Genomic DNA, 20,973 nt, shown 5'->3' with positions numbered 1-20,973 from the left:
TTTCATGAGTGAAGAATAGGGATAGGAATTATTTTAGAGATGAAATATTGAGCAGGCCATGTTAGTTATCAAAGAAGAACTGGTGTTTGGATATTATTATGAATGCATTTGAATCTATTGTCATGGGTAGTTTTGTTTTGGTAATTCAAATCATATGATTTATGGTGTTACATGTTCCTCTAATACATACGTAAAACATCTGAAAATAAGAACATGATCAAAGGGCTACTGCAGAGGTTAGATGGTTTTTAATGGCATCTTGTTCAAAGACAAGTGTAAGAGGAGACAAGAAATGTGATGTTCTGAGTATATTTCAGCAGGTAGTTGTAGCTACTGATGATTAGATGAAAGGAGTATGAGAAAATGTGGAATACATGCTAATTCTTTCCTCCGTGGTTTAGGAACTAAGGAAAATACTGTCCAAATATGACATTAGGAATTTGGATAAAAGTAAAAGTTTATTGGTAAAAATATTTTAATATGATAATTCTTTAATAGCACATTGGGTATGGCTAAAACATGGGATAGATGATATATAAATGTGTTGTACAGCAAGAGCAGATAATGCAAATTTGGGATATATTGGTACACAAGGGTATGTAGAATAATTTGTTCATATAACTAAATATAGGATGAATAAAGGGAATATTGAGATGGTGATTAAATTTTTTGGCACTTCACAGTTCAGCTATTTTGAAGAAGAAGGTATGGAAGATGATTTAGGACTTGATATTAAGACACAAAAACAGGATACTAAGAAGTTATGATTCCAAGAAGGAGACATGTTCAATGTTACTCTTAAGTCAGGTGAGTTGAGCACAGAGAATTTATTCCAAGGAAGCATGGAAGTCTTTGCTGAGTGTGCATAGAGAATTTTTTGCAATGATCATGAAGAAAAACTGATTTCTTTTTTCTTTTGTTATTGTTTATTCATTTATTCATATATGTATTCATTGTTTGGCCATCTCTCCCGCCAACCCACATGCACCTCCCCTTCCCCCCACCCCCTCACTTTCAGGTAGAACCTGTTCGGTCCTCTTCTCCAATTTTGTTCAGAAGAAAATATAAAAGATAATAAGAAAGACATAGCGTTTTTCTTAGCTTGAGATAAAGATAGCTATACAGAGAGACATCTAGTATTGCTTCCATGCACATGTATATTACAACCCAAATTGGTTCATCTCTACCAGACCTCTTCACTTTCCAGTCACCATCCCTTAGTGGCTTCTGTCAGTTTAAGGTTACTTTATTAGCTCCTCTACAGAGGGCACATCAAACACTTTCAAATTTTAGGTTTCCTTCCCTTTCTCTATTTGTCTTGTATGCATTTTCCCCTTAGTGTGTGACTGATGGCCAATAACATTATGGCAATTGTTTTAGGTCTATAATCTACATGTCAAGGAGAGCATGAGATTTTTGGCCTTATGAGCTGGCTAACTTTGCTTAAGATGATGTTCTCCAGTTCCATCCATTTACTTGCAAATGACAACATTTCATTCTTTGTTGCTGAGTAAAATTCTATTGTGTATTAACACCAAATTACCTTAATCCATTCTTCGGTAGTGGGGCATCTTGGCTGTTTCCATAGCTTGGATATTGAATAGCATTGCAATAAACATGGGTGTGCAGGTGCCTTTGAAATAAACTCAGTCGCATTCCATTGTGTGTATCCCTAGAAATGATATTGCTGGATCATACAGCAGATTTATATTTAGTTTCTTAAGAAGCCTCCATATTGTTTTCCAAAGTGGTCATACTAGCTTACATTCCCATGAGCAGTGTATGAGGGTTCCTTTTTCCCCACATCCTCGCCAACATTTATTGGTGGCATTTTTGATGATATCTATTCTAACAGCAGTGAGGTGGAATCTTAGTGTGGTTTTGATTTGCTTTTTCATTATAGCCAGGGATGGTAAGCATTTTTTCATGTGTTTTTTTGGCCCTTTGGATTTCTTCCTTAGAAAAACTTCTACTTAGTTCAGTTGACCTCTTCTTTATTTATTAATTGATTTTAGCGGAGTTTAGTTTTTTGAGCTCACTGTATATTCTGGTTATCATTATTTGTCTGATGTATAGTCAGCAATATTTTCTCCCACTCTGTGGGTGGTCTTTTCAATTTAAAGGCCATTTCTTTTGTTGTACAGAAGTTTTTAATTTCATGCAGTCCCATTTGCCTATCCTTTCCTTTAGTTGCTGTGCTGGTAGAGTTCTACTGAGGCAGTCCTTGCCTATACTTACTGCTTCCAGAGTATTCTCTCCTCTTTCCTGTACTAACTTCAGAGTTTCATGTCTGATATTAAGGTCTGTAATCCACTTTGAGTTGATAGGAGTACAGGATCATAGGCATAGATATAGTTTCTGTTTTCTGCAGAAAGATAACCACTTTTCCCAAAAACATTTGTTGAAGAGTCTGTCTTTTCTCCATTTCTTGATAAAATAAAATGGTAGAAGAAAGGAGAAAATATAAGCATTGATTATAGATACCAACTTCGAGAAGTTTCACTACGAAAAGGAAAAGAAATAGAGATTAACTGGAGTGAATAGTATACATATTTCTATTGTGGTGAAAATGGTGATAAACTGGAGATGAAAGACAGTAAGGAAATGAGACTAGTGGATTGAATTCATAGCATGTGTTAGAGGAGTACGGACTTAACTAGGACAGAGATTACTTTGTTCTCAATAAGAGAAACAGAGGCTGAGGATGTGGGTTTATATTAAGGAGTGTGTGTAGATTGAGTGGTAAGGTTATGAGGTATATCTTTACCCTCTTCTTTAGCCTCTGTAACATATTTTCAGTGCTCTTGGATTAAACTGGGTATAGGAAAGTATCTGACAGGTGTTGCTGCTGATGTCCAAATCTTCACCTTCTAATTTTTCTGTCAAATTAGCATATGTTGAGAATTATAAGAATTGTTCATTTTTACAAATCTTGTTAATTTCAGAATTGCTTTTATTAAAAAAAACCTTTTTTTAAAGCATGTTTAAATTAACGGACATGTTTAAATTGATAAGCATTTGTGACAAGTTTATTGCTCTAATATAGTTGGAATTGATACAAATGAAAAAGAAGATAGAAGCTGATATGGATGGTAGTGAACATTTATTATTTTAAAAAAACCATTTGTGGACATCATAAGGAACTGTGTCTTTCTCAGTTGTATTTGTTGTAAAATTATTACAGAGGCATCTTAAAGTTTGTGCTTTTAGATTTCTCTGAGTTCCTTTCCAATGTCAAAGCAACTTGTATTTCTCTAGCAGTGTTCACATGGAGAGCATGCACCTGGATGAATTACACTCTTGCCAGCAAGGGATAACAAATTTTGCCTAAGATTTTATCTGTGAGGATTTACTCTTTTCCATTGACTGTATGGTATGAGAGAATGGGACTTAGTGTTTTATCAATTTGCATTCTAGCCACTAAAATAATAATAGCTATATGGTATCTAGAGTAGAAACTGTGTTTAAAATGAGAGCATTCTTTCAAATCACTATAGTTTCCACTATAAAAACTAAAGATGGTTCTTCCTCAATTCACTGTTTCAAAGAACTGTTATTAGTTGAGGCAAAACTTTAAATGGCTTTTGTTGTAAAATAAACAATTGTTATATGACATTCGATGAAAGGGATGGTCTGAGAATGGTTTAGTGTGACAATGCAATCACTTTCAGGTATTAAATTTCAGGATGAAAACTGTAAATCATTCACCTTGCCAGGGCCAAGTTTGACTTATTCCTGTGGTCAACCTGGCTTATGGACACCAAGGACAAATGAGTCAAAATAACTTGATGAAAAAGCCCTTAAACAATAACTACTTAGTTTTCACCGCTTGCATGAACGAAAGTGTTAAATCTTCTGTACTTCAATTTATTAATGGCTTATTGCAATAGTTATTTTCCTGTTTCATGACAGATATTACTTTGTTATATAACATGTGTTGACATATGAACTAATTAAGACCAGAGACACATGATTATGGTTGGGGATAACCACAATTACTTATAATATATATGTCTAGATTTTACTGTTAAATATATTTTAAGACCATCTGTGACTGATAATTGATATGGCCCTAATAAAAATGCAATAATACATATTTGTTTGATGTTATATGGGCAAAGTGTCATTTTCACTACATGCTTTATGAAAACATATTAGTAGCAAATACGTTATTTTATATTAGGATTAAATATTCATTTTATTACGTCTACACATGGTTCTCCAGGAAGCATTTCTAAAACTTTCACATGTATATATGAACTACATGAGTTAATATTAAAATGCAAATTCTAGGCAATATGTGGGAAAGGAGATTCATTTGATGCCCTATAGGTTTACTAGTCATGCCATTCTGCTGATCATAGTTTAAGTAGCAAACAAAGATAAGTATGACTGATTGAGGATTACAGTAGATGAATGTAATGAAATAACATATTTTCAGGGCTATTAATAGTTAAATTCCAATATAATTTTTGACTAAATTAAAGAGACAAAAAGGTATTACAAATATAATTCTAGTGGTTTTTTACCTATTGCTTAGTTTCCTTGTAAATAAACTTTATTTTCAAATCAGAAACATGTTCAATAATGACTAATGCATACTTCAAAATTGATAATGCTGTTAAAAACCTATGTTGGTTTCTTATTTTTTGGAAATCATAATTTTCTTATCCTTTTAGTGATTTTCGCTCCTTCCTTTTATACTAGATAGGTCAAGAAATCCTTACTTTATTTGCATAAAATCAGAAGTGGTAGCAAAATACACTGCTGAAAATCAGGAGACTTGAAACTCCTTACATTTTCTTTTTTTTTTTGATACTTTTTCAATTATGTATTCATGTATTCATTCATTCACTATTGGAAAACACTGAAATATCAGTGCTAAATGTACTTCAAAATGTTTTTCAATGATACAATGAAACTTAAAGGATTTATTCAAAACTCATGTCTATATGGCTGAAGATGCTCCATGTGGGGCCAATCAATGGACAATTCAGGAATGTTGATTTTACTTGTTACTCAGTTTGTTGCTTTGCAGAGAAGTAAAAAACACTACTTAAAATTTTCATATGTATAAATCTTAAAAATACATAATCTTTCTATACACTATATTAAAATACATTTTATGTAATTCTGTCTTCACTTGAATAAAGTTTCATTTTAACACCTGCAGATCTCACAGCAATGGAATTTCAGATCAGCTCCAAGAAGATGAGCAACAGTAGCCATAGATGACTTTAAGAGAGGTTGGAATCACAGTACATAGGCTCATTTAATCCCATTTTAAATACACAAACTGTCCTAGTCAGGCTTAACTCCTGAATAATAGAGAAAAAAATATAAGTATGACAAAGAGTTAAATTTATCATATTTGTATGACCATTCTTTTTGCTATGTTATGATATTCAAATAGATTATTTAAGCTTCATTGCATTTATAAAACAAACAAAAATGTCAAAGTTGAGAGTGAAAGAGACACAGAGATGAGAAAATAAAGCATGTCTTAATAGGTATACATATCACCTTTGTTTAGAATTCAGTTGAAAGAATTTGGTTCTGCATACATTAGTGACCCATTGCTAAGATATCTGCAACTATAAATTAATCCCAATGGGTAATTTCATATGATAAAAGTAGCTTCTCTTTATCTTAATTTTCCTGTACCTCATTCAGAAAACATATCTGTGATAAGGTATCAGTGTTATAAACCTTTATTTTGTATTAAAAATTGTATATATTTATGCTGAAGAGTATGTCATTTTGAAATGTATGTACTTGGCAGACTAGCTAAATCAAGCTAATTAACATAAAATTCATGTTTTGAGGTGAGGACACTTAAAACCTATTTTCTTTTGCAATTTTCAAGGATAAAATATGTTGTTTTGATGTTGGTGGCTTACAACAGTAAATTAGTTTATTCACTTAATTTTCTATAGCAGTCAAAAACATATGGACATGCTGCTTCTATTTCTCGGGAAAGGAGGACACAGGAAGGGGACACTTCAGTGGAACACTTCCTTTCAGCACCTTGTAATGCTTTCTGCAGCATATTCTAAATTAACTATCAGATGCTGAAAATCTTGTGCTCAGAGCACTTTATTAGCTAACTGAAAAACTGTTTTACAATTATGATTTCAAAGTAAATAAAAGTAGAATTTCAATGTTTTTCATGACAATATTTTATCAGCAAAACAAATATAAGGAAAACAATAGATTGAATATTCAATCAACCACAAATTAATGCAAATACTTGGACAAATATAAATATGAGAAAATATGTTAATAAATTCATAACTTCATAAATATGAGTAAGTCTGTTAATAAATTAATACTTTATAATAATTCATTGCCTATTTTCATTAAGACTTTACATTCAAGAACTATAAAAAATTCTTCCTTGATTTAGTTGTCATAATTTAATTTATTCTTTCATTCTAAAAAACATTTTATAAACATGTATTAGTTGCCCAAGGGGATTCATTTTGAATTTACATATGTGCTCTTAATTTATCGTAGTTAGATTCACCCCCACCATCATTCTCCCTCAACCCCTCAACCCTTCTTAGAACAGTTTCAACAGGTATATACACACATAAGTCCTCCTAAATATTCCTTATTTACCCTCTTCCTCCCCAGTGGTACCCACTCCCAGATAGGACCTGTTTTATCTTTCTGGATTTATTTTAAGTACATAATGATTGTTTAAGGGGGTTTTCCACAGTATTTCATACATGCGTATATTAAATTTGAATCAGATTAACACCATGTTACTTACTCTTTCTCTGTTGTCTGCTCACTTATTGTTCAGCCTCTTCCATGCATTTTCTGCTATCATCATACACAGATGAAATGTATTTCAATACTATTCATTCTCTATCATACTCATTGTCTCTCTCTCTCTCTCTCTCTCTCGACATGAATTGTAAAATATATTGGTAAGATAACTTGAAATGAATTGTATCATATTAAGTAGATTTTGAGCATATTAGTTTGCATTATCTACAATTTGCTATAATATGTATTATTTAGGTTAGTAGCTAACTTTAGAACTCATTACTATGGTGTTCTTTGAAATAAATCATTATAATTATGCTTATACATATTTGTTGATATACTTAATGCATGAGTAATGGAGTTGTCCCCAATCTCAGGTTACCTCTGTGCTTATTTTCTCCATGAACCCCTGTAAAATTTAGGCTAATATTAATCACGTAATCAAATAAAATTTATTTTTACATATTATTCTTACAAAATTTATATTGTTAATTTATCTTACAATGTTTTAGGAAATGTTATAGCTTTTTCATATTTCTTAGATGTAAACATGCTCTTTCATGCTGAATATGAAAAATTGCTAAAGTAATTGGGTATATAAAATTTCAGCCTCCTACACTAAATATAATATATAATTGATGTAAAGATGCTATTGTCAACAATGTTGTTTTATTTTACTCATCACTTTTAATTTAATTCAAAACCCATTACATCATAACAGTGGATTAGAGATAATTAAAATGATGTTTTCTCATGCAATTTTTGAAATTTGATACTATAGTTTTTTGTTGTTGTTCATTTATCCACATGTGCATACATTGTTTGGGTACAAATGATTATACTACATCTATAACTCTTCCTTTTAATTTAATTTAATTAATTTACTCATTTATCTTTACTTTTTATGGGGCAGGATTTTGCAATGTAGCAACTGCAACATGTTCACTTGCAACTCACTGTGTAGTCCAGGATGGACTGGAAACTGTGATGCTACTGCTTTGCTGTCAGCATGCTGGGGATATAGGCATGAAACATCAAACCTGGCAATTTCTTTAACTCTTCTCGGGGAATATATTCCTTCTGGAGTATCTAATTGGTTTTCATTTATTCCTAAGGAAATAGGTGAAGTAAATGGAATAGTCAAAAATGAATAGTACTTTAGAAATGAAATTTGAATTCTTATTATAAGTCAGGCAATCTGATATTCACCCAATAGATTGTATAGCATTTAATGAATCATTTGTTGTCTTTTCAGCAAAAAGAAGCCTAAAAAAGCCTTTTCTAAATATGTAACATTATACTTAAGTGTTTAAAGAGCATACTGTGTAAGACGATTATATCTTGGATTGACAAATTATCTTCGACTCACTAATTTTCTTCGCTTAGGCTATTTACATGTTTCTTTATTGCATATGTTGCAGACACTTATTATATATTATATTGCTTTTACCAATTTGCTGCTTTGAATTAGAGATGTTATATCATTACACTTATGCAAAATGAAACATTAATGAACACGTATAAGACTTCCAGCTGACCTAAGGAAGCAGGATGATTTGACAGGTTTTTAAACCATACTAAACAGAAGCAAACATATTGGACATGTAACACAGGTGTAAATTTAATCCATTTTATATTTTGGAACCTAGCAATTTTCTTAATGTTATTTAACCATGCCTTACGGTGCAAACTGTAAAAATATATTAGATGTTGACAACATGTGCTTCAGGTTTTGGTATAGAATTTATAATAGTGATAGACATTATTTTCTACATTATTGAACAACAATTATCTTGCTTCACATATTACCACAATGTTTTAAAGATTTTTTTTCCTCTGAAATGGATTCTGGTTACCATGAGAGATAGAAGAATATGAAATTGCACAGCATACTGCATTGGTTAAGAAAACAGAAGCTGGTCAAGATATTAATCCAGAATTAGATGAGTGTGTGGATAGTTACTGTGCTGGGAATGTGAAGGAATGGATACATTTGTGCATTTATGTAATTGTGTGTAAATGAAGCCCTAATGCTTTTATTTGTCTTCTAAAAATATAATGAATGAAATTGCATTTTAATTAAGCTGATTATGTGTGGTGCTTGTATGGCAATTAAAATTTTCCACCTAATTTTTAAATATATCACATAAAATTCATTGATATGTATTGGACATTTCTGCATTTATTGGAATATCCTAGCTATATTAGTAGAATATACTAAATGCATCTTTATTATTTATCACAATGGTTTTGGTAAAATATGATGTGTGAATTACTTTGCATGCATAAATACACATATATACCTCTCTCCTCTCCTTGTCTGTCATATATATATGACATTCCTCACATGCATCATATATATGTATAGATAAGATAACTGAAAAAATTTACATGAATGAAAGAAGTAGAAAAATCAATGAAGAGTTCTAGGTCTACTTAGTACTCCACTTCTCTCATTTATCTGCTCTCCCCTGATTCCTGGAACAGTTTCAATATGTACCATTTTTGCATTTACACACGTGTGCACACTTTTTGCATCATATTCATCCTCTTTCCCCCTTTCCCCAACATCTCTCCTCTCCCATTGCTACCAACCTTTCCCCAGGACAGGACTTGTTCAACTGTCTTGTTCTCTCATTTTGTAGAAAAAAAATGAGAAAGGATAAAGAGAAAAATATAACATTTTTGCTTCTTTGAGATAATGGTAGCTATACAGGGACTTTCCTTGTGATATTTTCCTGTATATGTGCAATATAATTCCAACTGGTTCATCTCTTCTAATTTTTTTCATTCTACTTTGATTTCTTTTGTATGGCAGTTTCAGCCAGTTTGAGATTTCTAAATTCACTCTGAATAGAGGATATCTTCCATATTCATCTTAGTTTTTTACTTTTACCCTACCCCTCCCATGTGTAACCTCCAATTAGTGAGACCAGTGTTTCATAATGCTGCTTTGTATGTATTGGTTTTATATTCCACGTAAGAGAACATGTGGCTTTTGGCCTTTTCAGTCTGGCTAACTTCACTTAAGATGACATTCTCCAATACCATCTATTCACCTGTGAATAACACAATTGCATTCTTGTTTGTGACTGAGTAAAATTCCATTGCACATAAAAACATCATTTATTTAATCAATTCTCCAATAATAGCATCTTGGCTGTTTTCATAGCTTAGCTAGTGTGAATAGTGCTAAAACACACATGGGTGTGCTGGTGCCTTTGACGTAAACTGACTCACATTCCCGTGGGTCTATTAATATGAGTGGCATGCTAAATCATATGGCAGGTCTATTTTTAGTTTTTTAAGAAGTTTCCATATTGTTTTCCTTAGTGGTTATACCTTACATTTCCACCCTCAGTGTATAAGGATTCCTTTAGCCCCACATCCTCACCAAAATTTGTTGCTTTTTCTGTTCTTTTTTATAGCCATCCTAACAGGAGTGAGATAGAATCTTAAATCTTACAGTTTTGACACTTATTTCTGTTTTCAGAGTCATGCCCACATAAAAATACATCATAAGTATACCATTTTTAACATTTTTCTGAAAATTTCTGTAAGGTTGATATTTTTCCCTCAAATATTAGTAAGCATTCAAAAATATGTTTATCTGGCCTGGAATCTTCTTTTTGGAAAGACTTTATCATAAGTTCAGTTTTTTAAGATAGACAAAATGACTTTATTTTATATTATATCCTTTGGAATTAGCTGTGTCTTTCAAGAATTTCCTCCCAGATGTTGAAATTATTGTACAACCTCATCTGTGCAGGCATGTATGTTCTATTCTCAATTATTTTAAATGACAGTAGATAATCTAGTGTGAACTCTATGCTCACTTCAGATTCTGGAATTTTATATCTTATTTTTCTTTAAAACTGAATGATACTGTGATGGTTTATTCATTATAATTTCTTTCAGATAGTAACTTTTTTCTTTTTCTTTTTGTTCTTCATTTATTCATTTGTACATACAATGTTTGGACCATTTCTTCCCATTCCCCAACCCCTCCTTCTTTCCCCTAACCCCCTCGCTTCCAGACAGAACCTGTTCTGCATTTTCTCCAATTTTGTTGAAGAGAAAACATAGCAATAATAAGAAAGACAAAACATTTTTGCTAGCTGAGACAAGGATACCTATACAGAGAGATTCCTAGTATTGCTCCCATGCAAAGTGTATTAATACCCAAATTCATTCATCTCTACCTGACTTCTTCACTACTTCACAGTCACCAAATCATATTGACTTCTATCATTTTAAGGTTACTGTATTAGCTTTTCTACAGTGGGAACATCAAACACTTTCAAGTTTTGGGTTTCCTACCTATCCCCATTCCACCTGTGTGTGATCTCCCCATAGTTTGTGACCCAAATCCAACAATATTGCTGCATTTGCCCTAGATCTGAAGTCCACATATGAGAGAGAACATACGACACTTGGTCTTCTGAGCTTGGCTAAACTCATTCAGAATGATGTTCTCAGTTCTATCCATTTGAGAATGATAAGACATCATTCTTCTTCATGGCTGAGTAAAACTCCATTGTGCATAAATATTACATTTTTAAATCTATTCATCCATACTGGGGCATATTTGGTGTTTCCATAACTTGGCTATTGTGAATAACTCTGCAATAAACATGGGTATGCAGGTGCCTCTGAAGTAACCTCAGTTGCATCCCTTTGGATATATCCCTAGGAGTGGGATTGCTGAATAATATGGCAGATCTATGTTTACATTATTAAATAGCTCCCACTTTGTTTTCCAAAGTGGTTGCACTAGCTTGCATTCCAACCTTTAGTGTACAAAGGATGCTTTTTCCCCACATCCTTGCCAACAACTGTGGTTGGTGGTGTTATTGATGATAGCTATTCTAAAAAGGATTTGGTGGAATCTTAGTGTGGTTTTGATTTGAATTTCCTTTATGGCTAGAGATGGTGAGCATTTTTTCATGGTTTTTTGGCCATTTGAATTTCTTCTTTTGAGAAAGTTCTGTTTAGTTTATTGTCCATTTCTTTATTTGTTCATTGATTTTGGGAGAGTTTAGTTTTTTAAGTTCCCTGTATATTCTGGTTATCAGTCCTTTGTCTGATGTACAGCTGTCAAATATTTTCTCCTACCATGTGGATGGTCTCTTCAGTTTGGAGACCATTTCTTTTGTGTGCAGAAGCTTTTTAATTTTATGAAGTCCCATTTGTCCATCCTTTCTCTTAGTTGCTGAGATGCTGGAGTTCCATTGAGGAAGTCCTTGCCTATACCTCTTGTTTCCAGAGTTTTCCCTGCTCTTTCCTGTACTGACTTCAGAGTTTCTGGTCCGATATTAAGATCCTTGATACATTTTGAGTTAATACTAGTACATGGTGATAAACATGGATCTAGTTTCAATTTTTTGCTGATGGATAACCACTTTTCCCAGCAACATTTATTGAAGAGGTTGTCTTTTCTCCATCATATGTCTTTGGCACCTTTTTCAAAAATATGGTGGGCCTAACTGTGAGGATTCATATCCAGGTCCTTTATTCTGTTTCACTGGTCTCCATATCTCTTTTTGTGCCAGTACCATGCTGTTTTTATTGCTGTTGTTTTGTAATATAGTTTGAAGTCAGGTATTGTGATACCTCCAGCATTGCTGTTTTTACTGAGTATTGCCTTGGCTACTTGTGGTTTCTTGTGTTTCCAAATGAAATTTAGGGTAGATTTTTCAATCTCTGTGATGAATGTCATTGGGTTTGTCATGGGAATTGCTTTGAAAATGTAGATTGCTTTTGGAAATATAGCCATTTTTACTATGTTGAGTCTACCAATCCATGAGCATGGGAGATCTTTCCACCTTTAGTAGTCTTTCTCATTCTCTTCCCTCAGAGGTTTGTACTTCTCCTTGTATCAGTCATTCACATCCTTTGTTAAGTTTACTCCTAGGTATTTTACATTTTCTGAGGCTTTTGCAAATGGAATTGTTTCCATACATTCTTTCTGTTTGCTTGTTGCTGGTATATGGACAACTTAATGACTTTTGTAAGTTGATTTTGTATCCTGCCACCTTTGCTGCAGCTGTTTATGGTGTCTAGGAGTTTTAAGGTAGAATTTTTCGGGTGTTTAAGACATATGATCATGTCTTCTGCAAATAGGGATAGTTTGACATTTTCTTTACCTTTTTGTATTCCTTTTATTTCTTCTTCTTGCCTAATTGCTCTGCCTAGGAATTCCAGGACTATGTTGAATAGGAGTGGGGATAGTGGGCTCCCTTGTCTCATTCCTGACTTTAGGGAAAATGGTTTCACTTTTTTTCTCCATGAAGTATGATGTTGGCTATAGGTGTTTCATATATAGCCTTTACAATGTTGAGATACAGTTCCTCTATTCCTAGTTTTCTTAGAGCTTTTATCATGAAGTGGTATTGGATCTTATTAAAGGCTTTTTCTGCATCTATTGATATGATCAAGCAGTTTTTGTCTTTGCTTTTATTAGTGTGCTATATTACATTTATAGATTTCCATATGTCGATCCACCCATGCATCCCTGGGATGAAGCCACCTTGGTCATGGTGAATGATCTTTCTGATGTGTTGTTGGATTCGGTTTGCATTATTTTACTGAGGATTTTTGCATCAATGTTTGTTAAGGAGATTGGCCTATAGTTCTCTTTTTTTGGAGGTGTCTTTGTCTGGTTTTGGGATGAGTGTAATACTGCCTTGTTAAACTTAGTTAGACAGTTTTCCTTCCCTTTCTGTTTTGTGGAACAGTTTAAGGAGGGTTAGTATTAGTTCTACTTTAAAGGTCTGATAGAAGTTAGCAGAGAATCCGTCAGGTCCTGGACTTTTCTTTTTTGGGAACTCTTTATTGCTGCTTGAATTTCATGTTGTGTTATAGTTCTAATCAGGTGATTAAAAACCTATTGTTTCAATTTTGGATGATCATTAGTATCTAGAAATTTGTCCATTTCTTCCAGATTTTCAAATTTATTAGACTATATGTTCTCAAAGTAGTCTCTGATGATTTCCTGGATTTCTGTTGTCTTTGTTGTTATCTCCCTTTTTGCATTTCAGATTTCATTGATTTGGGTTTTTTTCTCTTCTCATTTTAGAAAGGTTTGCCAGAGGTCTGTCAATCATGTTTATTTTTTCAAAGAACCAGCTTTTTGTTTCATTGATATTTGGTATGGTTTTTTTGTTTGTTTGTTTCTACTACATTAATTTTGGCCCTTATTTTTATTATTTCTCTCTTTCTGCTTGTTTTGAGATTTGTTTGTTCTTGTTTATCCAGGAGTTTGAAATGTAGCACTAGGTCATTGATTTGAGATCTTTCTGTGTTTTTAATATATGTACTCATGATACAAACTTTCCTCTTAGGACTGCTTTGCTGTGTCCCATAGATTCTGGAATGTCCTGTTTTCATTTTCATTAACTTCCAGGAAACTTTTAATCTCCTCTTTTATTTCATCAATGACCAATTGATCATTGAGCAATGTGTTGCTCATCTTCCAATTGTTTGCATGTTTTCTATTGTTGTTTTCGTTGTTAAGTTTTAGTTAGTGCATTGTGATGAGACAGAATGCATGTTATTATTTCTACTTTTTTATATTTGCTGAGTCTTGCTTGGTGCCCTAAGATACGTTCAATTTTTGAGGTTACTTAGGCTTTATAGAAGAATGTACATTGAGCAGAAGTTGGATGCAATACTCTGTAGACATCAGCTAGGTCAATTTTATCCATGTTGTAATTTAGTTTTAGAATTTCGTTATTGATTTTTTGTATGGATGACCTAACTATTGGTAATAAGGGAGTATTAAAGTCTCCCACTACCACTGTGTTTGAGTCTTTTAGGTCCTTCAGTGTATGTTTGATGAAATTGGGTGCATTGATGCTGGGTGCATATAGGTTGATAATTGTTATTTCCTTTTTGTATATTTCCCATTTTTTAGTACAGAATTTCCCTCTTTATCTCCTTTGATCAATGTACATTTGAAGTCTACTTTGTCCAAAATAAGTATTGCTACTCCTGCCTGTTTTTGGGAGACATCGGCTTGGTAAATCTTCTTCCAGCCTTTCACCCTAAAATAATGTTTGTTTCTGTCAATGAGTTGGGTCTCCTGTAAACAACAGATTGTTGGATCTTTCTTTTTAAATCAGTTTGCTAAATGGTGTCTTTTGATGGAGGATTTAAGTCCATTAACATTCAGTGTTAGTATTAGTAGGTATGTAGTGATTCCTGTCATTTAGTACTTTTTGTTGTTTAAGGGTTTGATTGTGTGCAGATGAATCAATGTTAATCTCTGATTCCTTGTCTTTTCTTCTCCTTTGGTTTGGTACTGCCTGTCTTCTCATGGTTTTGTTTGGTTTTATTTTCTGTGTGCAAAATTCCATGAAGAATCTTTTGTAGTGGTGGCTTGGTTGTCTTACATTGTTTTAGTTTCTGCTTAGGGTGGAAGACTTTTGTTGCTCCATCAATTTTGAATGATTGCTTTGCTGGGTAGAATATCCTAGGGTTGCAGTTATTTCCATTCAGTGCCTGGATTACCTCACTACATGCCCTTCTTCTTTAAGGTTTCAGTTGAGAAATCTGCTGCGGTTTTGATGGGTTTACCTTTGTATGTTATTTGTTTTTTCTCTCTTACAGCCCTCAATACTCTTTCTCTATACTCTGTGCTTGTTGTTTTAATGATAATATGTCATGGGGTAATTCTATTTTGGTCAAGTCTGTTGGGTGTCCCCAGGCATCCTGTACCTGAATGGGCATAGTTTTCTCTAGATTTCAGAAAATTTCTGTTATTATTTTGTTGAATGTATTACAAATCCCTTTTGCTTCCACCTCTTCTCCTTCTTCAATGCCATATGTTCTCAAGTTTGGTCTTTTGATGGAGTTGGCGAGTTCTTGAATATTCCTTTCACAGGTCTTGAGTTGTTTGATATTTCTTTAGGTTTTCCTTTAATTTCCATTTTATCTTCAAGTTCTGAGATTCTATCTTCCTCTTGTTTTAGTCTGTGGGAGTGGCCTTTCATTGTGCTTTGAATTTCTGTTTCATTCTTTTTCTGAGGTTTTCCATATCATGTGTTACTTCATCTTTAATATTGTCTTTTTTCATCTTTAATTCATTTACCTATTTATTGTGTTCTTTGTTCCCTTAGGTGTTTATTTAGGTCTCCAATGAGTTCCTTTATTTGTTTCTGTGTCTTCTCATATTCTTTATTTTTGGTGTCTTGGAATTTCTTCTACGCCTCTTGTATGTTTTGGTTGACCAGGTTTAGTAACATCTCCATGAATTTCTCAGTGATTACTTGCAGGATTTCTTTGAGGATTCTTTTGGGCATTGTTGGTGTGCTTGGCATCATTTATCTTTGTTTTGTTGAAGTCTGGAACTGGGCATCTGTTTTCTTCATTTCCCTCTGAATCTTGTATTAAATTATTTTTGGGGGGAGAATGGCTTCCATTCCTTTTTTTCATCCCATCACTATACTTGGTATTGTGTGGCTGTGTTCTTGTTAGGCTACTGGTGGTTTCAGTCACCTGTTTCTTTTCGTTGGTTTAATTTTGTTTTGTGGGTATGATGGATTTTTAGCTTAATATTTGTAAGCAATTTCTGTCCCTGGTCTAAGTGTAATTTAGTATTGGCTAACTCACAATATTAAATCTAACAAAACAAAACAAGGCAAAACCCCAAAAAAGTCAACAGAGAGAGATGAACAAACACAAACAAACAAACAAGAAAATAAGCAAAAAACACACATACACATAAAAATACAAACAGAAAAACTCCAGGTTCATCAACAATAGAATGCCAATCTTAGTAGTTCTGGTGTTACTCCTTCAGCATGCAGTCCTGGTGTTGGTATTTAAGCAGAGGCTCTGTCAGAGTCCTGACACATGTTTGGCTATCATTTGGGTTTTTTTGTTCTTTCAGAGGCAGCTGCTTAGTCAGCTCCTCCTTCAGCAAGATGTGGCAGTTTATGTTTGTATGTTGTCCTCAGGTTTTGGATATCATCTCTGTAGCCCACCACCCATAATGCTTTGTACCTGGATTTTTGCTGTGTTGGTTTATTGGGGCTTGATTCTTTACATTGCCCCCTTTCTCTGGGGCAAGGTCAGTGATTCGTCAGCATGACATTATGATGATTTGCTGATTATTTTTCAATTGTGCAATGTTGTCTGACTTTGGATGTTGCTCACTGGCTCATGAGATGAGCTTTGTGGACGACTACCTTCCCTATTTCAGGCAACAGCTTATCACCAGTCTGCTGTTTGCCCTTCTGCCTTTCCAGCTATTTTTTTACTGAAAGTTTGTTTGGAGATTAGCTCCTTCCTTTTCCCTCTTTCTCTGGTGTGCTGACAGCACCCTACCCCCTCTTCTGTGTGTTAGTTTTTGGTTCCTTGTTTGTTATTCAATTTTATTTTTCTTTTTTTGCAAGCCTGGGAGTCAGTCTGCCCAGGGGGCTATGCTGGTTTATCTCAGCCATGGCTAGGGGAATACTGGGTAATGCTTGGTGCTCACGTGTTGGGCTGCCAAATGTCTGCCAAGCAGGTTTGGAGCCAGCACCTGGCAGTGTGGCAGCCCTCCTGTTTTTTCAGTGCAACATGGTGTGGAGAAGCTTTCCACAGACTAGGGGTTGAAGCTTTGCTTTTTCTTGGTGATTTATTTCTGCCAAGTGTGGCTCCAGCATTTCAGCAGTATTTTTTATTTACAGAGCTCTCACTGTCTGCTTCTGCACACTTGTCACTATCTTGGATCCCTTCTAACATTTTTCTTATATTTTTTATTTGTGATTAATAATTTTTATTATCTTCATACTCTGAGTATGACTTAGTCTTCTATTCCTAGTTTTTAAATATGAAAGCTAATAGATTTGACTTTAAAACTTTTTGTTTATCATTGCTCTTTTCATATTAAAATACACACATGTATTTCCATGCATTTTCCAATTTGAATGTGTACGTATTCCAACCTGCACTCATTTATTTGACCTACACATGCTTTATTATAATAGTTTTTATTTTCAGGCATTTGAACATCCCTCCTAATTTCCACCAAGTTTTATTATTTAGCTAATGCATTATTATAAATCACATGTCTTAATTTCCATACATTTTGACATTTTCTATATAATAGATGATACCAGTTTTAGTCTCTCAATATCATGGTTCAAGAATACATGGTGTTTGATTTTAGTCCTTTGAAATTATTGAGACATGATGTGATGAATATATATTTGTGCATTATGTGTATATAAGGGTATATGCACTCATATGTGTATACATATACATACATAATTATTTTCCATATATGTGTGCATGTATACATGTTTGTGTATGTTTGGTGAATGTTTTATATATTGAAGTAAATAGGTTTTAAAGTAGATGTTGAATAGTATGCTTTATGTACTTTTTTATAATTTTGTGCTCAATTACTGTTGGGAGTTATTAAAGTTTTTAGATATATTTTTGTGAATTTTTTAAAAATTTTCTTGAAATTTCATCCTTTCACGGTGATCTTCTAGCTCAAATGTTTTTTCACCCCTTGAAGGTGAAAAATATTTGTATTTTTTTTAATTAAAGTTTATAAAGTATAGAATAATACAAATTTTATTGTCATTGGTTAAGGCAAGGGATTTCTCAAGAAATAGACAACATAGAGATGTCTACCCAGTGTTTCCAGGTTCTTATTAAAGAGAAGAACTAAGAGATGAGACAAAGTAAGGAAGGACCTGGAAGTTTTATTGCAGAGTGAAAGTACATGCTCAAGAGGGATGTTTGGACTTCTCAAGAGAAAGTTATATCTGCCTTGGGTTTTGGGCAGCTTGTCTTAGAGGCAAACTTTAATGTAGGGGAAGACTTTTCATAAGTTTAGGCTTAGAAAAGGTGAGGAATCACAAAAATGTGTTAGGATTGTCCCAGAAGAGGGGTTAACTCCTTTTTTAATCTTTATATGGGGTTTTCAGATGTAACATGACATCAGATGCATAATGGGAATAGACAATTCTGGAAGTCTAATTATTTTCAAAGGACATTTTAACAAAATCAAAGACAATACCCTTAGGTCAGCCATGTTGTCCCAGCTGGTTTTAAGTCATCTTTTTTCTTGAACTGTTACATGTCCTGCTATAATACAGATCTGAGGTTGCATCAGTCTGAAGACATTGTGATGTTTGCCTTAAAAATAAAATGCCTAACTATCCTTCCCCACAACAAAGAAAATCATCCAGACAAACTTTCAGAATCATGATAAAAAACCTTTTTTTTTCATAGATGCTTAGATTTTGTGGTGATTGGTACACATTTGACAGAGATGTGATGCTGATGTAAGAATTAATTGTGTGGCATTAGCTTTGGGACTTTTAGAAGGAGGAGTTTGAAAGCATACCAAGGAGAGTATATAGGTAGAAGGTGACAGAACAGGGAGGAAATTGCTATCCAAAGTTACATAAAAAAAGAGTACATGGTAGCTAGTGGTAGAGAAAAAAATTTTTGACTGCAGCAACTTAGAAAAATAAAAAATGTAGTAAATGTAATATGCAACTGGCTGACAAATTCCTTGGCTGAATGAAGAACCACCAACCAGCTTCTCATTGAAAGCAGGAACTAGTAGGTTGAAAAATAAAACTGTTTCTTCTCCTACTCTACATGAGATAAAAGACACTATGGACGAACTGCCCCTCAGTGTATTATTAAATTAGAGATGAGACACTAGCACACTTTTTAGGACCTCATAAAAATTATATCCTCTCAGCTAGACAACAGAACTTCTTAGAATCTTAAGATCCTTGCTATAAATTACTTGTAAATCCCAAAGTCAGTGGAGTCTCAACAATTAGTTTTAAGGAGCTGTGATAAGTACAATGATTGGTAACATTCAACAGTTTAAATAATCTAACTGAGCTGGCTCACAAAATACCCTTGTATTTCACAGTTGGTTCTTATCAGGTAGTTCCATTTGCTTCCTGCATTCCACTATAAGTTAGACACACTTGAAATACCAGTGAGAATGAGATATCATTTCTTTTTTTTTGGCTCTATGGAGAGGAAACTATCTCAGCTTCTCAGATTCACTCGTTAGAAAATTACAATATTGCACAAATCTACAGCCATGAACTCAGAATGAGAAAAAGCAATAACAGAGAAGCCTCAGAACTGTGAGAAAAGGGTAGTCTTAGGAGATACCAGCAACCTTCATGGAAGGTTTTCCTTGTCATTTCTGAGACAAGGAAAATCAGTCCCCTGAGCTGACCTCAGAGAGAAAAGTAACAGAGAAATGCACAAAGTGAATTTATATAAAATAAAATACACTTAGTTCTCAGTTTGATTTCTTAGTTATTATTTTGGTGTTATGGAATTATGAAATGGAGGCCCTTGTTCTTGCTAGGCAGGTGCTTTTATTCTTTAAACCACAACTCCAGCCCTCTTTGATTTTTAGTTATTTGTCAGATAGGCTATCTCTTTTTTTCCCTGAGCAGCCTAGAACCATGATCCTCCTCCCTATGCCCCCTACACAGCTGGGATTACTGGAAACACCACCATTTTCAAGTTGTAGTTCAATTTTGTCTTTCCAGATTTGCAATATTAGAGAGAGGAAGAATGTTGAAGGAAATGGTAATATAATCCACACTCTTATAATGAATGCAAAGGGCAAAATTTTTACGTTCTCCAAAAATTCATAAAATGGATTCTAAGTCATATGATGGTATGACGAGGAGGGATTTGAGAGGTGATTAGGTTATAGTTTATGAAGATGTGCCTTTGTAAACAATTAGTGCCATATTAGAGGAGATATGAGAACTTTGTCTCTCTGTGACTGTCTCTCTTTCTCACATTCTGTCCTGTCTTTGGTCTTTGCTTCCCTGTTCTCTCTCTTCGCTTCTTCCTGCTGTCTCTTATGCACCATGTGAAGAAACAATGAAAAGATGGCTATCTCCAAATCAATAAGTGCACCCCCACTAGACACCAGATCTGCTTGAAACTTGATCTAGGATTTTCTCAGCTCTGTACCTCTTAGAAACAAATGTTTGCTTTTTTACATCATTAAGACACTGAAGATCAAGGGTTCTAAGGATTTGAAAAATAAAGCAGAAGTGCAGTTTGTGTTGTTACTGTAGTTTGATGTTGAGCTCTAAATATTTTTTGTTACATTTTCTTTAAGAAATGGTACATTCAGGAATTACAATTATCACTCAAAAACTGGTCATTATAGATTTAAGATAATAAAAATAAAAAAACATT

Source organism: Castor canadensis, chromosome 5 (genome assembly GCF_047511655.1).
Source record: "Castor canadensis chromosome 5, mCasCan1.hap1v2, whole genome shotgun sequence".
NCBI classification, from domain to species: Eukaryota; Metazoa; Chordata; class Mammalia; order Rodentia; family Castoridae; genus Castor; species Castor canadensis.
The sequence above is the reverse complement of the archived record's forward strand: the minus strand, read 5'-3'. Positions refer to the sequence as shown.